Source organism: Dromaius novaehollandiae, chromosome W (genome assembly GCF_036370855.1).
Source record: "Dromaius novaehollandiae isolate bDroNov1 chromosome W, bDroNov1.hap1, whole genome shotgun sequence".
Taxonomy (NCBI): Eukaryota; Metazoa; Chordata; class Aves; order Casuariiformes; family Dromaiidae; genus Dromaius; species Dromaius novaehollandiae.
This window is the reverse complement of record NC_088130.1, coordinates 21,349,097-21,367,587: the sequence shown is the minus strand read 5'-3', so window position 1 is coordinate 21,367,587 and position 18,491 is coordinate 21,349,097. Positions and strand designations below refer to the sequence as shown.

General features: G+C 43.1%; 1 protein-coding gene across 3 annotated transcripts in view; it reads left to right on the top strand.

Annotated features, from left to right (window-relative positions):
* Nucleotides 1-18,491, top strand: part of LOC135323460 (CDC42 small effector protein 2) — a 116,392-nt gene that overhangs the window by 23,608 nt on the left and 74,293 nt on the right. Inside the window, exon 1 of one of the 3 annotated variants that reach the window (XM_064500652.1) lies at nucleotides 7,134-7,599. The exons of 1 other annotated variant lie outside the window; for it this stretch is intronic. The gene's annotated coding sequence lies outside the window, so the exon portion shown is untranslated. Of the gene's footprint in view, nucleotides 1-7,133; nucleotides 7,600-7,726; nucleotides 7,747-18,491 lie in introns of those variants that run through there. One more of the 3 variants, XM_064500653.1, reaches the window with a different exon arrangement.

Below are 18,491 nucleotides of genomic sequence, written 5' to 3'. Positions count from 1 at the left end.
AAATAAGTGGACCAAAAGATGGGAAAGACACTGGCCAGAAGCTGAAAAGTCACAGAACGCTATTTTCCTTAGTTAGACTGCAGAGAAATCACACAGTAGAGACATCATGACTGTCTCCACTGCAAGAAAAGCTGTGGTCATCTGACTTTTTACTAGACATCAGGGAAGCGATCTCAGGACAGAAACTGTAAGAAACTGAAATTCGTTAGTTCCAGCATTGATGGAACTCCGTGCTATTCTTAATCATAGTTCAACTTACACGCGTTGTTTTGTCCTCATTTTGGCACAGCCTAAGATCTCACTTCCCTTTGCAAATCTGAGACTACAAGTCAGAATGGATGTGACCATCCATTTCCATTTCAGATAAACATTCTTCTATCAGATATTATGGGCAACATCCATGCAGCTTGAAGTCTAGCTGTGATGATATGTATAGCATTGCCTGTCACATGCGGCTAGAGCTATTGGTTATTCCCTGAGATTCTGGCCATAAACATTTCATTTTTATTTCCTCAACACCTGTGAATAATTTTCTGGTGCTAGAGAGCACATTCACTCGGGCCAGTCATGTGCACCCTACTGCCAGCGTTATTTGCTACATCAGTGGGCTTGTTGTGTTTGGGAACAACAGGCAGGTGCTTGGGCCCAGCCCCATGCAGGCAACTGTACCACGCTGGGGCAAACTCTGAGTCCGGTGGTGCAGCCGGATGTGCGAAACCACACTTTCTCCAAGAACGAATAAGTGAGACTTACGACCTAGTGATAAAAAGCTGTGTAACTGCACACATACATACATTTTCTGTGGATTGGATGACACCTGAGTTTAATTTTTGAGGCAGCTTCACATATACCTTGCCTCTGGCCTGACCTGAAGGTCTCCTGAAACCCTCCTACAACTGCTCTAGTGCATGTACAACTCTAACCATTAGCAGTAGCGGGATTCTGATTCTAGGGAAAGCTTGGCACGTTCTTCCTATCCTGTCATTTAGTTCTTTTGTGAGCCCCACCTCTTCTGACCAGTGCTATGGACACGAAATAAACACCAGTACTTAATGATAATACGGTTTGAGGTTCCAGTTGCAAGTTCAAAGAGCAGAAGCTTCAGGGCACACAGTCACTGTTCATATGCTGAGGGCGGTTGTTTTTCTCTCATGAATATGAATGCCCCGTTCAAAACAAATGTCGTCAATCTCTGGTGGCTTGGGACTGAAAGTTATTCCAAATTAGTCTAGGAGGTTGGCAGGAAATCAAAAATACCAACAATATATGAGTCGATGCAACTCACCACCAGTTACATAAATGAAGGAGGCATCGTAATGGAATGGCTGACTGCACAGCCAAATACTGTTGCAAGCAAGCTTTTAGCACTACCTATCCATCAGCTGAATAGCTTCTGTTTGCAGGCTCCAAAATTAAATACCTAGTTAAACTAGCCGCAGTAAACAGTGTAGATTAAAAAAAAAAGGTAATGGAAAAGGTACACTGCAATTTATAAGGTGAAATTTAATATGAAAGCGTTCTAGTATAAAGAAAAAAGGTCCAGACACTCAAAACACTGGGTTATGAAGCTAAACCTGCAAGGTAAAAAAAAGTAGTCTCAGTGAAGGCAATGGTATGTCTTCCAGTTAAGTCATTTAAGGTCTCAGGTCAGGATCAGATTGGGGTACTTCCCTGTGTTTGGGAATCCAAAGAATGTTTCATGGAGAGGACAGAATTCCCCTTACAAGAATAAAACACCCCCAGTGCTGGATACAGCATCCTGTTGTATTTTTCAAAGCCAGAAATAGAATTATTCTGAAAATATTAGGAGTGCTACTTTTGGGGAAAAAAAAAGAGAGAGAAAGGGTTTGAACAGCTTAAAGGAAAAAAATAGCCATGGTGATTTATATCGTTTCTGGAATAAAAGTTGCCATCTGGTTACCACTCTCAGTTACACTGAGCTGGCTCTGCTGGAGGGACAGGCAGGTTAATACCAGCGAGAATGTGAGTCCACCTGGTTTGCAGTTTAGAACAGGGCTGGTAGGGCCCCATTCAAAAAGAGGAGAGAGTACAAATCTTCAATGAAAGTGGAGATTAAAGACTCAAAAAGAAAAATAAGGAGAAGGTTAAAGAATAAAAACAAGGTAGCATTGTCAGCTTTCAAAATGTGGGCAGGATGTTGGTAAGGATGATCATAAATGGCTCAGAGACCCAATAAGTCACTTACCCAAAGTTCCTGTTGATTTCAGAGGATCTTTTCCAGGATGAATAAAAGAAGCTTCTTAAGAAAATACTTGATCATAGCCAGCACTACTAATGAGATAAGACTGTAAAACTCTCCATGCCATTAATAAGGCACGTAGGAACATTAACAGCAATGTAGAGAAAATTAGATGTCAAAGAGGATTCCAGGTTTTTTCTTTTTCCTCCTGCTCTATGACCATCCCAACTGGTTTCATAGTAGCGTATTGCAGCAAAGCCTGCTTTTTACAATGCCTAATGGAATAGCTCCTGATATCTGGTAAGACCAAGAAATCAATATTTTCATAAACAGGAAAACAAAGTTAATCCCTAGAGCTTCTGTAATAATAGTAAAAATAATAGCATAGCATCATTTATTATTTGCATCACAATAGCAAGTAGAGAAGCCAAACAAATTGGAAGTTGCTTAATGCCAGGCAATGTGCAAACATGTAAGAGCAACATGCAACCTAAACAGAGAAGACAGCCAGAGGGTGAGACAGGAAACAGAGACACTAGGTGGTATCTAACTGTGACTTTTCAGGGCCACATACAGGTGTACAATAAAACGATGGCAAGTTACAGAAAATGCATTAGAAACCCAGTTATTGGAGCTGGTTCTTGCAAGCCAAAGGAATTTTTTGCATGCATACTTAGTGTAAAAATGCTACTGTTTGTGGGGTTGCATTTCTATCAGAAAGAAAGGAAAATGAAAGAAGGTATCATTCAGAGTTTTCACTGCAGCCTCACAATGAAGCAACTATATGGTATTCGTTTTCACTATAGCTATTTAGCAAAGTTCCTTTCTCATGGAAATATTCCTGTTGGAAATATTCCTCTTATCTCAGAAATTCCCTTTGGATCTGCACTTGGTAGCTCCTTCTGTTCATAGATCTTCTTTTTATTATGCAGAAAAAGTCTGAGCTACTTTGCCAAGTTCAGGCCTGTACATGTTAAGTGAGAAGTCACTGAGCTAAGAGGACACGTACTTTTCCATTCTCCTCTCTCGGTGAGTTGTAAATCTGCCTCATGCTAATTTATCAAAAGACCACCTTAGCTTGTGCTCCAAGTCTCTGCCCTATGGATCTAATTTGGAAAGAGACACACCTACATGGCCATGAGGGCTATAAGGCTCTACCTATAGAGCCATATGGGGCAGGCATGGATGTCAGGCTCCACACGGGCCGTCATCAGGCTGCTGTGTAGAGGGGCTTATATCCGAACTCCGTGCAGGTTCAGAGGGATTGCTGGGACTTCAGGATCAAACTACTGCCTCTTCTGGAGAGAGCAAGTAAAATTTTCCCTTACCCTGACTTGTTCACAGGAAGGAACCATTTAGAGAAAGCACTGGAAGGTGACTATCCCCCATAGCTTCCTCTTTCAAATCAGGCAATTTTTCCAGTAGTCTGTGGAGAAGACAAGTAAGAAGTTGGACGTGCTTCACCTCCCCGCTTGTGCTCAGCTCCGCTTAAAGCTGACAGTCATGACCAGACTCAACTTCAGCATTAGGTTATGAACAGACCCTTGCAAGTGATTGACCCAGCAGAGCTCAACACGTTGCTCCTTGTTAGCTGAGTCACATTAACTGACCGTACTGCTAGCTCTTTGCCTGTGGCAACTGCAAAGCCAAACGCATGTGCTTAGACTGCCTTCACGGAGATACACAGTCACCACAGGTAAGGAAGGCAGCTCAATCAATAGGTGACAAGCACTTGCAATTGCTGGTCCACACCTTCACTGCGTTGCATACAGCTGCACTAGAAACAGAGGAATCCCATGGTGTTTACGAGTGTTATGCCCACACACTGCTATTTAGCCACAGCTAAAATGCTCATTTTATTGTTCATTTAAAAAAGAGAACAATGCATTGTATCAGTAAATTTGAAATTAAAAAGGAATTTTTCCCTTTTAGAAAGTAATCATTTGTTCACATACACCATCAAAGGCAGCAAAAAATGTATTTCTATTTGTTGTGTTGTTGTTATATGCTACCTAACAAGCATTCTGGCACACAGGGTGGGAAAAAATATCAGTTATCATCAGAGGTTCATATGGAGTTAATTCTGCTTGGCCATTTTTATGCTTAGGTAAGACCCTGAAGACAGAAGTAGAGGAAGAAGAAGTTTTTGAAAGATATGGTTATTGCATATTACTATCTTTGGACATGGAAGAAGTAGTAAAAGTAGTCGACAATGTGGGTAAGACTGTCAACAAGGTGGGAAAGAAATTAGGGGAACGGTCAGTATTTAGTCAGGAGGATATTTGAGAAACACTTAGAAACTGGTAAAAGCAAAGTGCCTTAGCTCTTGAGGAACAAACTGTAACAAAGCAGAGTCCAAACTGCTGCTCAGAGACATTTGTCCAACGCAGTTCAACCTGCCGAAGATTTAATTGAGTTCATTACAGGCATGGCTGGCTCTCTACACAGTTTGTTCTCACACACAACATGATTAGTACTTTGTTAGTAACCATGGCAGCTAAATATGTACCATCCCTGCCAGAAGCAGAGCCTGGCACATGACTGTCCTCCGACAACTATTTGGCACATGCTTTTGCAACATAGATGAGTCTCCTGACTGTGCTGCTGGACCTGGTTTGGAGAGGTTGGCTTCTTATCGGTTTATGCCAGGGGGCTACTCGACCTGCCTTTGGGCACTCTAGTCTCTGTTGAGACACAAGGCAGGGGACATACCCAAACTATGAAAAATGCACCAGAACCACCTCACACAGATAGCTGTGGATGCACGCATTTGGCACAGCCTTCTGCGAGAGGAATTGCTGTGGGGAACAGCTCAAACCATATGCGTTATGACAGGATCTGATGCAAATGCCACAACTGTTTAAGAAAGTACAGTGGTACTCCTAATGTGGACAGTCCTTCATGGGAATCATGGATGTGTTAGCAGGTTTGGCCTAAGATCCCTGAGACATTCCTGTGATTCACCTGCTCCTGCATGAAATTTGGCCAGTAAGACCTGGAAGTTCTTACTTGCATCACATGTCTTAGATTCACGGTATTGAAGTGACATATTGTATGCATGTCCCTCTTCTTGGTTTATACACTTGACAAAACAGGATCATGTTTCTGCAGAAAGTTTTCTGTGTAAATATACCTACTCCGACATCTTCATTTAACTACTTAGTTTTCTGCATGAGCTCAACATAGTTTTCTGCTCAACAGAATTTGTGTTTGCACGTCTTCATCAGTATTGCTTTGCTCCTCCTCCCCAAAATTTTTCAGGAGTGAAGTCCTGAGAAACAGAGCTTGAGGAAGAAAATGAACTAGTGGTTAGACTGACTGGATCTGCACTCAAACTCTGGATTAAGTTTCTGGTTTTACCACATACTATATGTATGACCTGAGGCAAGCCATAGTCTCTTTATGCTGCAATTCCTCCTCTGCAAAGTGGGGATAATAATACCTTCTCTACATCACAGGATTCTTGCGAAGAAAAGTCCATTAATAGTAATGAGAAGCTTAACTAGAATGGTAACAATGATTGCAGCTGTTTGTAGGCATCGGATAACGATGTTCCACCATCCTAACGTGCAATTGCAACCCTGACCACAGGGCTGGGACCGGTGATTTTCAGTGGCTGGATCTGTGCAAGGGAAGGTCAGTGGCTGGACGAGTGGTCCTGTTCAAATACCCCTCACACACTGTCCTTCAGAAGGCAATTCAGAAATTACCACATGTGGCACAAACAAAGGCCTCTTAGAAAAATGTTCAAAATCATAGAAAAGAGTCTGGAAAAATAACAAAAGCCAAGAGAAGAAAGAAAATCAGTGGAAAGCATTGCAGGAGCACTGCCTTCTGCATTATACTGTCAGTTGATATAGGTTTCATTAAGGACACGAAACCTGTATTGCTAATAAGTCTAGATGTCAGAAGTATTCATATAGACTCAAAGAGCAAAAGCTTTTGAATAATTTTTCATATGTTTAATATCATCTTCCAGATTGCTTTATAACAGTTTGCTGATTTAGGTATAAATAGGGAAACCTTCCACTGTATAAACGCATCTCGCCAGTCTTCTGGAGACTTGGGTGTATCTTGGTGACATTGCCCAAGCTCAGCTTAGCGGAAAGTCCTTAGCACTGCAACATTTTCCATTTTTACCCATGCAGCTGACCTACACATTATCTTCAAAATGAGGACAGCTAGCACACAGGTGAGACAGAGGAGGATGACAACTTCTCTTAATTTGGAGAACTGGAACACAACATAAGCAGGTTGTCACTGGGTGTAGCTGCCAGCGTTACCTTGCTGTGAGGAAGATCTGATCTCGCACGCTGGCCATGGTTCATGTTTGATGCGTGCTTGTCACATTTAGCTCGGAAGAGTGAAAGCTTTTTCTGTCTTTTGTAAAGACAACACACGGCCCAGTCAAATGGAGTCAGGGGCGCTGCACTAAAAGGTCGCAGTGGTGCAACACCTATGGGTGTGCAGCGCCCAACCGTCAGCCCCAGCTGTTCTGCACAGCCAGACTCACGCTGCCATCATGGACAAGAGTCTTGATCCTGCAAACAAAATTAGCAAGATGTGAAAGTCCATCAACTTGGGCATGGTTTATAGTTTCTTTTTTTGCCAGTCTGACCACGACCGCGCCAGCTCTCGCACGCTGCTGCTCCACAGCTCTCCCTAGACCCTGTGCACGCCAGGACGGGGCCAGCTGCTTTAACGCCGACCGCCCCGGCAGGTGCTGCACATCCCCACGCAGCACAGGAGCGCCTGGGCGGCCCAGACCACCTCCGCGGGGCTGAGGCGGGGGCGGCGCAGCGGAGCCCCGGGCCCCCACGGCCTGGCCGCGCCGGCGGCGGGCGGCAGAGGGCGCTGTGGCACCGGCCGCGGCGGCGGGCGCGGGCGGCTGCGGCGGCGGTTTGAACGCGCGGCGGCGGCGGCGGAGGAGGAGCGGGCGGTATATAGGGGCTGACAGGCAGCGGCACCCGCCGTCGCTGCCGCCCGGCCTCCTTTGTCCCCTCCCCTCGCCGAGCCGGCAGCGGCACGGAGCGGGCCGGCCCGGGGATCCGCGCCGCGCCGCCGAGGTCGCCATCTTCACCCCCCGCCCCGCCCGCACCCCGCCGGCCGGGCGCGCCGCGCCGCCGCTCCAGGGCGGCAGCCGGCCCCCCCTCCCCCGCAGCGCCCAGCGGCGGCCGGGCCCGGGCAGGCAGGGAGCCGGGCCGCAGGGCGCCCGCTGTGCTCTCCCTCCCGCCCGCCCGCCGCATGTGACCGCCTGGCGGCCGCCGGCCTCCTCCATTGATCGCGGCTCCATCGCCGCCGCCCCAGCGCCGCGGGGGGGGCGCGCGGCTCCCGGCAGGAGGCGCGGAAGGTGCCGGCGCGGCGCGCAGACAAAGGAGACGGCGCCGCCGCGGGCAGCGGTGAGTGACGGGGGCGGCGGCCGGGACCCCGCAGCGCCGCGCAGCCCGCCCCGCTGCCGGGGGTGCGGCGGGCAGGTAGCGGGGGGGGGAGGAAGCCCCGCGGGCGGGGCCGGGCACCGCGGGGGTCCTGGGCGCTGCCGGGAGCAGGTAGGCGCCGCGGCGGCGCGCGGGCAGCGGTGCTCGCGGGCGTCCGGAACGGCCGTTAGCCTGGGGGGGCGGGAGGGCTGCGGCAGCGGTGAACGAGAGCTAGGGGTGGGCGCGGGGCGGGCAGGTGGTGCCGGGGGCCCCGGGGGCGGCGCCGTCACTCTGCGGGAAGCGGCCCGAAAGCGCCCGGCGCGGGCGGGCGGCGGCCGCGGGGACGCGCGGGGGGCGGCGGGCGGGCGGGGCGCGGCGCGGTGTGGTGTGGTGTGCGCGGCGGGGCGGCGAGACCGGGGAGCACGGGGCGGTGGGGCTCCTGCCGCGCAGGTCGGCTGGGAAATAGGTGGTGAATCTCCTCGGTTTTGTCTTTGAGCTCTGCGGTGATGCCCCTTGGAGGAATGGCATATACCCTTCTTTTAATTTGCTTTAGGTGAAAAACAAACTCTAGAGTTAATTCAAGCAAAACCCCTAAACAGACCTTTCCACACCCATTCTACATGTATCCCTCCTGTACTGCGATAACTGTTCAAAAATTGTAAAAGCAACTCCCCCTAGCTTTGCAAGCATCTCTGTTTTTTTTTATTGATTTATTTTGGTGATGGAAGAAGCTTGTGTAATGCTCAGGTGCTGGCAGTCACTCTTCAACCTGCATTAATGTATAGGCAGCCCTGGTAACTGTAATACTGACACAGTAACTTGTACTTAACTGGAGTAATCGAAATTGGAACTCGCTCTTCTTGCACTCGTAAAGAAATGTTAATCGATGCCGTTTGCTTAGGGAATCTGTTTAGTAATAGCTCAGTGAAGCTACAGATCTCTTTCTGAAAACTGCATTTTTCATTTTGTCAAAACATAGATAATAACTTTGAAAGCCAACAAATGAAATAAGTTTCTATTGTAATTTCTTTCTGGGGGGAGAAGGGGAATATCAAAGATGAAATTGTAGAGAGTGGTTCTGTGGATGCTTACAACCATTAGCGATCTAAGTACCAATTCAAATTGCAGTGAGATCATTCCCCGTGTATAAATTCTGGTATGTGCACAAACTTAATTGTGTGTAAATATTTGCATCATTGCTCTCTTAAATCTAGTTTCTCCCATTAGCTTGGTTTAGAACCTAAATCTAAAGACATATGTCTGGATAATTAAAATTTTTCTGCTAGTGAATAATATTTTCTACAGGCTCCCTGTATTGAGAAAGGATGGTCACTTTTCTACAGCAAAGAATCAGTCATGCTGTATTCAAGAAACTTTCTGTTGAGGTTTCTCTGTATTTATCCCAGGTTGTGTATACATATCAGAAATTTAAAAATTGGTGTTATAGACTATTGTAATCCTTTCGTACACCGAGTGGAGAACACTGAAACTGTTGTTACATGTAGTTTGTTTTCCAGAAATGTTGCAGCTGTATCATACATTATCTTTGACTGAGAGGCTGTTTCACCAATAATTTATTGACAGTTTACTTACACTATCATATTACAAGACAAAAATCAATTATTTTGAAGCCTGCTAGTAATTCTGACCTTACGGGCATGTCAAGCTCTGCGGTGGCTTGCAGTACAGCAGTCTGAGCAAAGCTAGTGGAGACTGTGGCTTGTCACGATAGGGAAAAGACAGGAGTGTTTTGAACATCCTGTCATGGTTTCTGTTGTCCAAAAAAATAAAATGAATTGCTTTAGAAACAGGAAGGAGAGAAGAGAAATTTGGTGTGTGTTCTAGGTGACTTTCTGCATTTTTTTTTTTTTTTTTTTTTTACTGTGGTGTTTTTTTCTAGGTATCAGAGCATTCATTGTGATGATAAATCATTAGTCATAGAGTAGTGACAAGAAATCACATCGTGCCCTATGGAGGTGTTGCAATAAACAAGAAGTGTTAATCACGTTCTCGCTTTGTCTGTCTTCCCCAGTAAGAAGTGTAGTAGACACTAATTGTTTTACATCTCCAGAAGGAGTACTGGTTTGTGGTGATGAAATCATGTTAATCAGCGCTTGCTGCTATAATTCATTGTCCACTGGGGAGGAGTTAGCGTAATGCCTGGTAACTTGAGCAAAGCTTGCAGAGGGTTATGATGTTTATATGCTAGAGATTGTGACCCCAAAGGGGTGTAGGTGTGTGTCTGTGGGGTTTTTTTCAGGTGGGAGTTGGCCCATTTGGATTTCCTACTTGAATCTCAGTACAGTGTTATACAAATCATATTTTTACATTATTGACATATGAGTTGCAAGTAAAACATGTCTCCATCTGTGGTGTATGATGGGGGGGCAGTTCCTAGGAGAACAAGTTGAGGATTTTTTTTCCGACTGTAAAAATAGTGTTGAGATGCTTGCTTTGTTTAATGCAATTTATAGGCCAACCTTTACAATAAGGCATGAAGCATATTGTTGAATTAAATCTAGTCAATAATATAAAAATTTAGAAAAAACCCTCTTTCTGGAAGTGTCTCTCTTGCAAGTCTCCTTTCTTTCTTTGTTTCATTTTTGGAGAACTTAAATTTCTCAAAGTGGTAAATTGTATGTAAGCTCAGCACAGCATACAGCTAAGAAAAATCTCTTACTAGTCTTTTTTTGCCGACTCTGTCATGACTCCTGTTAGCTCTGGTTAGTGTGTGCAGACCTCCACTGGGTTCTGGTGATCTGACCTGAATGATGCAGTTATGCTTCGTCACCTCCGTAGCTCTGGTATCTGTTTCTCACTGTACGCCTCTCTGTATGCTCAGAGATGAGAAAGTAAGTGAAGAATAGCATGGCTTTTCTTCCAGCCTTGCTAGTATCTTGTTGTGTCATATTCATAAAAATGCCACTAACACCTATTTCTGCTTGTTAGTTATGTCTCCTACTGTTAATGTTAGCCTGTAAAGCAAATAAATGAGTTTTAAAGGAGCTGAGAGTTAAGTGAGTGATGTGAAGGTGTCGGTCAGTGTCCTGCTACCTTAAGCACAAATTCAAAGAAATATTCTTATCTATGCTGAAAGGTTGTGGGAATTAGCTGCTGTTTTTTCCAGATGCATAGTTGGTTCACATGTGTGTGACTTCCAGTGCTAGCTTTCTTAACAGGGTTAACATGAAGCTTTCTTTAGTATTATAGCTGTCTTGCTGTGTTCATAGTCCTCTAAAAGTGCTGAAGTTAAGTATGCGTGGTGATGATTGCACAACTAAATGGTCCCCTCCTTGGAATATACCATTGAATGGAATAGTTTGAGATGTGTCTGAAGAGCAAGGACATGGTGTTCCTTCTCATAGCCCTGGGTGGGGGGAGGAACACCCCTGTAAAGCATGAAGCTCCTGAGATGGGCAGGTTGCATTGCTTTTTGAGAGGAAAGAAAAAAAAAAAAAAAGAAAATCCATCAATCTTAGGAGGCCTTTGAGCATTTGCAGTCTCCTAAAGGTTTCAGCAGGAAGTCTTGATGAAGCAAGCCTATCTGGTGTGATTAGTGTCTTTTGTTTTAATTGTGTGATTACTGGAGTTGTCAAGAAATAATGACAAACTTGAAAAATGAGCAGCCTGAGACAGGTGGAAGTGGATAAGAGAATAATCAATCAGCTGCAGTGAAGGTGTTAAAGTGGGGGCTTCACTCAAAATAGAGCAGAATGGAGAGGGACCTGAGCAGTGAGAACCTGGCAGTTATCATAGAGAAAATGTAAAAAAGTTGAGCTGGTGGTTTGGGAGAGGGTCCTGTGAGAGGGTCTATTCTTAGTACCTGTTATACAGCTGGGTAACTGTACTTGAGGACCCCACAGTTTCTTTCTAGTTCTGTATTTTGTGTGCAGTTAGAGGTTGATAGGAGACTAAAGTACTAGTCCAACAATAATTATTATCCCAAGAGGAATAAAAGTTTCCCTTGATGAGCTGCCTTCTGTGAAGGCACAGTTCAGTGAGCGCAGACCTACTTCGAAGCACTGTTCCATCTTTCTCTTAAGTGTTACATTAACAGGAGGGTTTAGGAGGAGGGCATAAGGAGGAAGACATAAGGTGACAATGCAATTGTCAGCAGGTTTTGCAGGCCACTTCCTGAAAGGATGAATACACTATGTTAACTTCCGTCTTCTCTGATTTGGTTTGATCTCTCTGCCTAATAAGATCAGCAATGTTTGTCTTAAGATGTCAAAGGAGGGACAGGTATCTGCTCTGCATGCACAGTAGTGCATCAGCGCGGTACGTGGGGAAAGCAAGCTGCTGGCAATGACACTGCCTACAGGAGCTGGGAACTGCTGTCAGACCTCCTTCAAAGTTATGGTTTAGGCATATTTAACAAATGAGTACCAGAAATGGGTCTCTGGGGATTGTGTTAAACAAATGGCTTGCTTATTTTGTTGATATTAAAAGTATGGGTCATAATACAGGCCAGCATCTAGTACTGTGAAAGGTCTGTCCTGCTGCAGGCATCTGAATAGTTGACTTGATACTATGGCTATTAGAAACATATGACTAGTTATACCAGGTTATCAGCTCAGTCCTTGGCTGGACAGAGTTTGAATCCTCTCCCCACCGTATGTGAGCTGTAGCTGAAGTGGCATGGCAATAAGGTTAGCTCCCACTACATAAACCATTGCCTCTGTGTGGGAAGAGGGGCACTGGAGGAGAAATGGGGATTCTTCCTTCACACAGTATCCTTCACAGAATTTTCATATGAATGGTGAGGGGCTCCTGAAGTTAGGAGGAGATTATACCAAGTGATGACAGCTCCTATTGAATTATTTTTTCACAGCAAAAGAATATGGTATTTACAGTTGTAGCTTAAGCAAGTGGGGATAAAATATTATAACTATCTCTAACCATTTAGACCAAAACAGAGAGCTATTTGTTTCATCAGTATATAAATCACTGTATAAAGACAAAACAATGCATGAACCAAATAACTGGGCATTACAGACTGCATCATTGTTTGTTGAGTATTTGGGTGTTTTTGTGCTTTTTTACAAACTACTGCACAGCTCAAGAAAATGTTTTTGACTGTACATGCTTTGAACTTTATCAGCCATCACAGTGTATTGATTTGTTTCTTAGGAAAGCTTTCTTTCCACAAGATAGTGGTGTCACCAAAGCCTTTCTAGTCAAAATCCCAATTGTCTTCACAGAAAAAATAAATGTATTTCCTCTTTTGGATGAGGTTTGCAATTTCTATCTTAAACTCGGAGCCTTTTCTATCTAAAGGATAGGCTTATATTTGTATGGACTTGATGCATCCTTTCTTTGACTTCCTTTTTGGAGAGAGATCTTTGTCATCTTTCTTTTAATCGCCCACTGATTTTGGAGACTGACTGTTTAGATCTTTTTCAAAAATAGCACTTTCATAAACTGAAACTGGCTTCCTTGTCAAAACAGTCATACTATTAAATATTGAATTATTACATGTGGAACGCCCTTTGTTACTTTTATTGGTTGCTTTATCTTATGGCTCATGTTCAATAATTCTTGTGCTGACCGATAACATCTTTTTTAATTGGCCCCACGTGATGCAGCTATTCTCATCAAACACCAGTTGCTGAAGGAGCTCAACCTCCTCCTTTAAAGCTTCCTGAGGACTTCTTTTTTTTTTTCTTTCTTTTTTAATTTGAGCTCAACTACCTATTTCGCCTATTAACCCTTGGATGAATGGGATCTTGCCCTGATCTTTTGTATAAAAGTCCTTTTCTAATAAGCTGAGTTGTATAAGGCTTGTTCTGCCTTGAGATAATCAAAAAAACAAATAAAACTGATGCAAGAAAATAGTTTAGAGTTAAGAGCAGTATTATTTACCTGACCTGTATAAACAGATTCCATGATCTGAGAGGAATGGCTTTCTCCACCCAAAAGCATGTGTTGATATTTCAGAAGGAGTAGCTTACCTGACACTGGTGACATATCTGAGAAGCCAGCCAAATCAAAGGTTCAGAAATATCCATTTAAGTGACCTCTAATTCTTACTGACAGTCTTCAAATAAAATTATATTAGTTTAGATACTTTGTGAACCTCTTCAGGTATTTTGTTTTAGTGTCCTCAAGCATGTGGTGCTTTTATGATTAACTTTGTTATTGAATGAAAGAGCTATACATGCACTTTATGGGAAAATTTTATTGCCACCACTGTTACTGGTGTGTAGGGGAATCATATGCTGAGATAGACGAAGACTATGTAAGTCAGTAGCTCTGAGCTTCATTTCCTTCCCTCTCCTATCAAAATTTCATCTCAGAAATATTCAGGTGATCTGCTGTTATTCTGAGCGTGTTGCTGATCTTATGGTTCAATCAGGGCTTACTATCTAAAGAAGTCTTTTTTCAGTATTAAAATAGTGACTTTATCTCAAAGATGAGAGCTGAACAGACCTGGTTTTATTTGACATGGTTGTAACTTGTTTACTGCTCAGCTGTTATGGCTAAATCTTTGCGATGCTCTTGGAAAACGCTGGTTGAGCTTGAGACTATATGGAGGGAAATCTGAAGGGACACTATGTCAGTATAGCTGCTTTATTCTGAGATGTATAATTGACTCTAACATGCTACTTTCCATATGTCTTTCCCTCCTCTTTCCCCCAGATCCCACCATTGCCAAGCTTAGTAGGTGGGCTCTAAAGAAAAACCTGTAAATCCTGGCTCTGGAGCCTCTTGTTGGCCCATGCACGATTGCTGTGCACTTCTTCCACTTACTCCAGGCCTTTTCCTGGGAAGTTGGTAGGAGTGATGAGGGACTCCTTCCAGGCTGAAATTTTTGAAGCAGAACCCTGCCTGTGAAGTTAATGATGAAACTCATTGAGCTCCGAACTCCATTAGGACTGTGGCTGCACGGAAAGCTGACTCCATCTCTGCAGGAGCCTATTTGCAAGGGTAATATTTGTCGCTACTTATGGGCAAGAGCCATCATGATGTCTTGTCCCTGGCACCTGTTTGTTAGAATCGTAATTGCTTTAGTTGTTTTTCCTGAGTCTTTTACAAAGTAAAATATGAGACATTGTCACAGCGTATGTGGAGAATCAAAGTACAGGAGGTCTTGGTGGACTGGTTTCAATCTACCATTTGATCTGGGCAAAAAGAACCAGAGCTGTCTTTGCTCCCAGTCCTGTGCTTTCTTTGCTTTCAGGACGCGTGTGTACTCATCAGGATAGTGGAGGTGATCCTGACTGGTTAGGGGATTTTCTTTTGTTGCTTTTTTTTTTGTGTTTTTTACCTTTATTTGAAAAATATCACAAATAAAGGTAATCTGGGTGAAGAGTGATCCCTTTTGTGGGAAACTTGCAGAACAGGAGCAAAGAAGTTATAGTCAAAATAAGTGTGCATGTTAGTGAAAATCTGTGCAGATAAAGAATTGTTTTAAAGAAAATAAGATTCTAGTTGTTCTGAAAGTGACACTTCTGTAGATAACAACTCAAATGTTAACAGATAGTGAATGATTCCAGATTATGCTTTTTGTACTGAATTTGTGTGTATTTCTTTAATCCTTTAATTTCTCTAATCCTTAAATTTAGTTTCTTTTCTTTCAGGGACTGAAAGTGTAGTGTGAAGGCTTGACTGTTGCTTTGTTTCTACTGGCTGAGGTCATACTAAGATATTTTTATCAGTGCTCTCCTGTAAAGACAGCTCTTTAAAGAATTATTTGTGGCTTATTGTCTCTTCAAATGCAACTTAATTTGTATTTGTGTCTAATCAAAGATGCTGAGGGCACTTCAAATACCACACTCACTATTCTAAAATCCCAGGCAGCAAATTTTGCAAATCACCATGGTAATGTGTGTGTGGGAGGAAGGCTAAAGTCAGAGTCTGCATTTAATATTGCATATGTTCAGTGCCACTAGCACGGCTTGTTCTTTGATGTATATGTGTTCCTTTGCTTAATTAAAAAAATCAGACCATAAGCAGCCTTAGCTGCATCATATTATTATTTCACTTTTATCTGATTTGTTGCGATTCTGAAACAATCCACTGAAATCACTTCATTCTCAGGATAATGGCTGAGTTTTCTTCCTGGTCAGAAAATGACGCACAAAGATCTTGTGAATGTGAATGTAACAAACTTCAGAACTTTTTTGCTGCCTCTGTAAACCTATCTTATGGATGGGTTTAAAATTCAGTGTTTTACAAGAGGAGCCGCATACTAAGGACTCTACTGCTGGTAACTCATCTCCCCTTGATTTCATGCGAAGTCACTGTGAATGTTTGAGTTTCTCAGTTTTTAGGTATGCCTGGATGCTTTTGTGCATGCGTTTGTTGCCTTAGACAAAAAAAATTCTGAAATGCAATCAGCACTAGCGGGTTTTTGTTTGTTCTGAGGGAAGGTTTTTAAGAGGAACTGTGTCTTCTAGAGTGCTAGAACTGGTTCGGCTAAAAATAACAAAGCTAATGGTAGGCTATTTTCTTAATTATTAGTCTTATTCAGCAATCAAACAAGCTACTTCTGCCACTGCTGACTACAGTTAACTTCATATATAGTGTGTGTGTGTGTGTATATATATGTATAATCTGTTTAAACCTGGCTTTTCATGTTTTTCATGATTTTTTTTTTTTTTTTGGTATTAGAGATGGCCTGTGAGAGTAGGGTGTCTTGCCCTTTCATTGCCTAGAAAAATGGTATTGCAGAAGCACCAAGAGGGCTATAGAGTTGAAGTGATCTGTCTGCATCAGAGCTCGAAGGAGCCTGGGGAGGCTCACAAAGAGCTCCCTGCGCTGCTGGCCAAGCGTCTGGCATGGCACGAGCTGTAGATCTGAGCCATCGTGTGTATTCAGATCATTTGGTGTACTTTTTTTTTTTTTAACAATACTGTTCATCTGTTGTATGCAGTTTATGCTGTCACTGAGGTTTTTTCTTCTCTTAAATGGCAGCCCTGCTTTTATGAGGGTAAGTGTGGGAAGTGATGACTTTGAAGGTCTTTACCTCATGATTTTTTTTTTTTTTGAAGGCTATGACCTGTGTAGGTAGTGAAGCTACTTGGTTAGCTAGTGACTTGCTGGGCCCCTTTGCTTGTTGAAGGATGAGATGTTTAATCTGCACTAACTGAATAATCTTTTTTGCCAGCTCTTTAAATGACAAAACTTTAGGATGCGTAGGACTCTGAACACTGATTTCTTGTGACCAGTGTACTATTGACTTTTTTCTTCTGTCAAATCTTAAAGGTTATTTCAGTCCTCCTACTTCTAGCCTGTGCAGGATTTGTACCAGCACTAAGGTTAGTTGTCATCTACATGAGTCAAAGCAGACAGTCAAGGGATTATTCAAATTGCTTTTGAAGCAAAAATTTAAGTAAATTGCATTCTTCGTGTGTTAAATCAGTTGAATTAGTCACATCATATTCTTAGTCTATGTTACTTGGCAGGTATGAAAACATGCTATCTGCTTCTGAAAAGTATACTATTAAATGCACCCTCCTCCCACCAAAATCCTAGCAGTATTAGCCTCTTCAAACTGTTTGATTATGGAAAAAAAAAAGCCCTTAAGTGCACTGGATGAGATGGCTGTTAGATTTGTGTGTATGGTGGCAAAATGACCTGAGAATGGAGTATTAGCTCACAATTACATTCTCCTTTCCTTTTAAGAGAGGCTTAGGCTCTCAAGCAGTAGTATAATGCACACTGAGTTTCTGTGCAGTAAAAATGGAATATATAAAATTGGAATGAAATACAAGCAGATTTCAAGCCTTACAGAGCTGGATCTTTGCATTCCCAACCTCTGACCCACATATCTTTAAGTCTTCTCCTTAGCCATGTCACTACAGTGTAGTCCATTAAGCATCCATGTAAACACACCTGTGTCACCAGTGAGCCAAAGAATTTCATGAGAACAGAGAAGAAATAGGAAAGCTTGATGCTGACGCAGATAAAATATGACCTGAAGGTCAGTCTTATAAGTGGTCTGACTTCCAGTGGTGTCAAAGGGTGTTAGTTGCTTTTCTTTTCTCTGGGGAAGATTTTTTGAGGGGAAGGGAGGTAAATGTAAACACTCAAATACTGAAACAGCTTCATGTTGGTAATTTCTAATGGGGGAAGTAAGGGCTTAATCTGAGGCTGCTTACTGGGAAGTACATTGCAGTAATAATAGGCTTCATTAATAGGGTCACTGTATGTAGCTGTGATCTTTTAACCAAGATAAGGATTTCTCAAAAGCGATTGGTAAGGTTGGGGGCAAGGTGTTCAGAGATCGGTGTGTTCAGAGATCGGTTTAAGTAGGCTGCTGTCCCAAGTGACTAGAGATGCCTCCTTCCTTCAGAGGCACCTAAGTGTAAGCTGCTGCTCTAAATTGCCCTCTGAAGGACCTTAGTTTTGTGAGGCACATCTCCCCCTGACAGGAGCAGGAGAAACTAGAGGTAGCTTTCATGATTCTTTGTCCTCAACTTAAATTTATGTTGTTTTTCATAATATCTTCATCCCACTTTAGCTTCCAAATATTCACGCTGCTGAACTCACTGACATTTGTTAATTCCATTCACATTCATTATGGATCTATTACATGAACTGATGTACCAGTTATAAGCTTCATAAGGAAATGATAAAATCTGCTCTACTGGCTATCTGTCATCCTCTGTATGTGTGTGACTGCTGAAGATGTGATGTGACTTCTAATTAAGGGTTCTGCCTTTGGCTCGAATGGAAGGATGATTGGAACGGAGTCCACTCACACCGTGCAAACCTAACCCTTGGCATTTTTTGCATTTCTATTTGTTAACAGCTTGTAAAAAGATGAAGAAGTTGGCTGATCATCTAAACTTTGTATTGGGCTTTATCTTCATTACATTATCTCTTTGTGGATAAACTGTTGAATTTCCATGTCTGGATTTTTAATGGAAGGA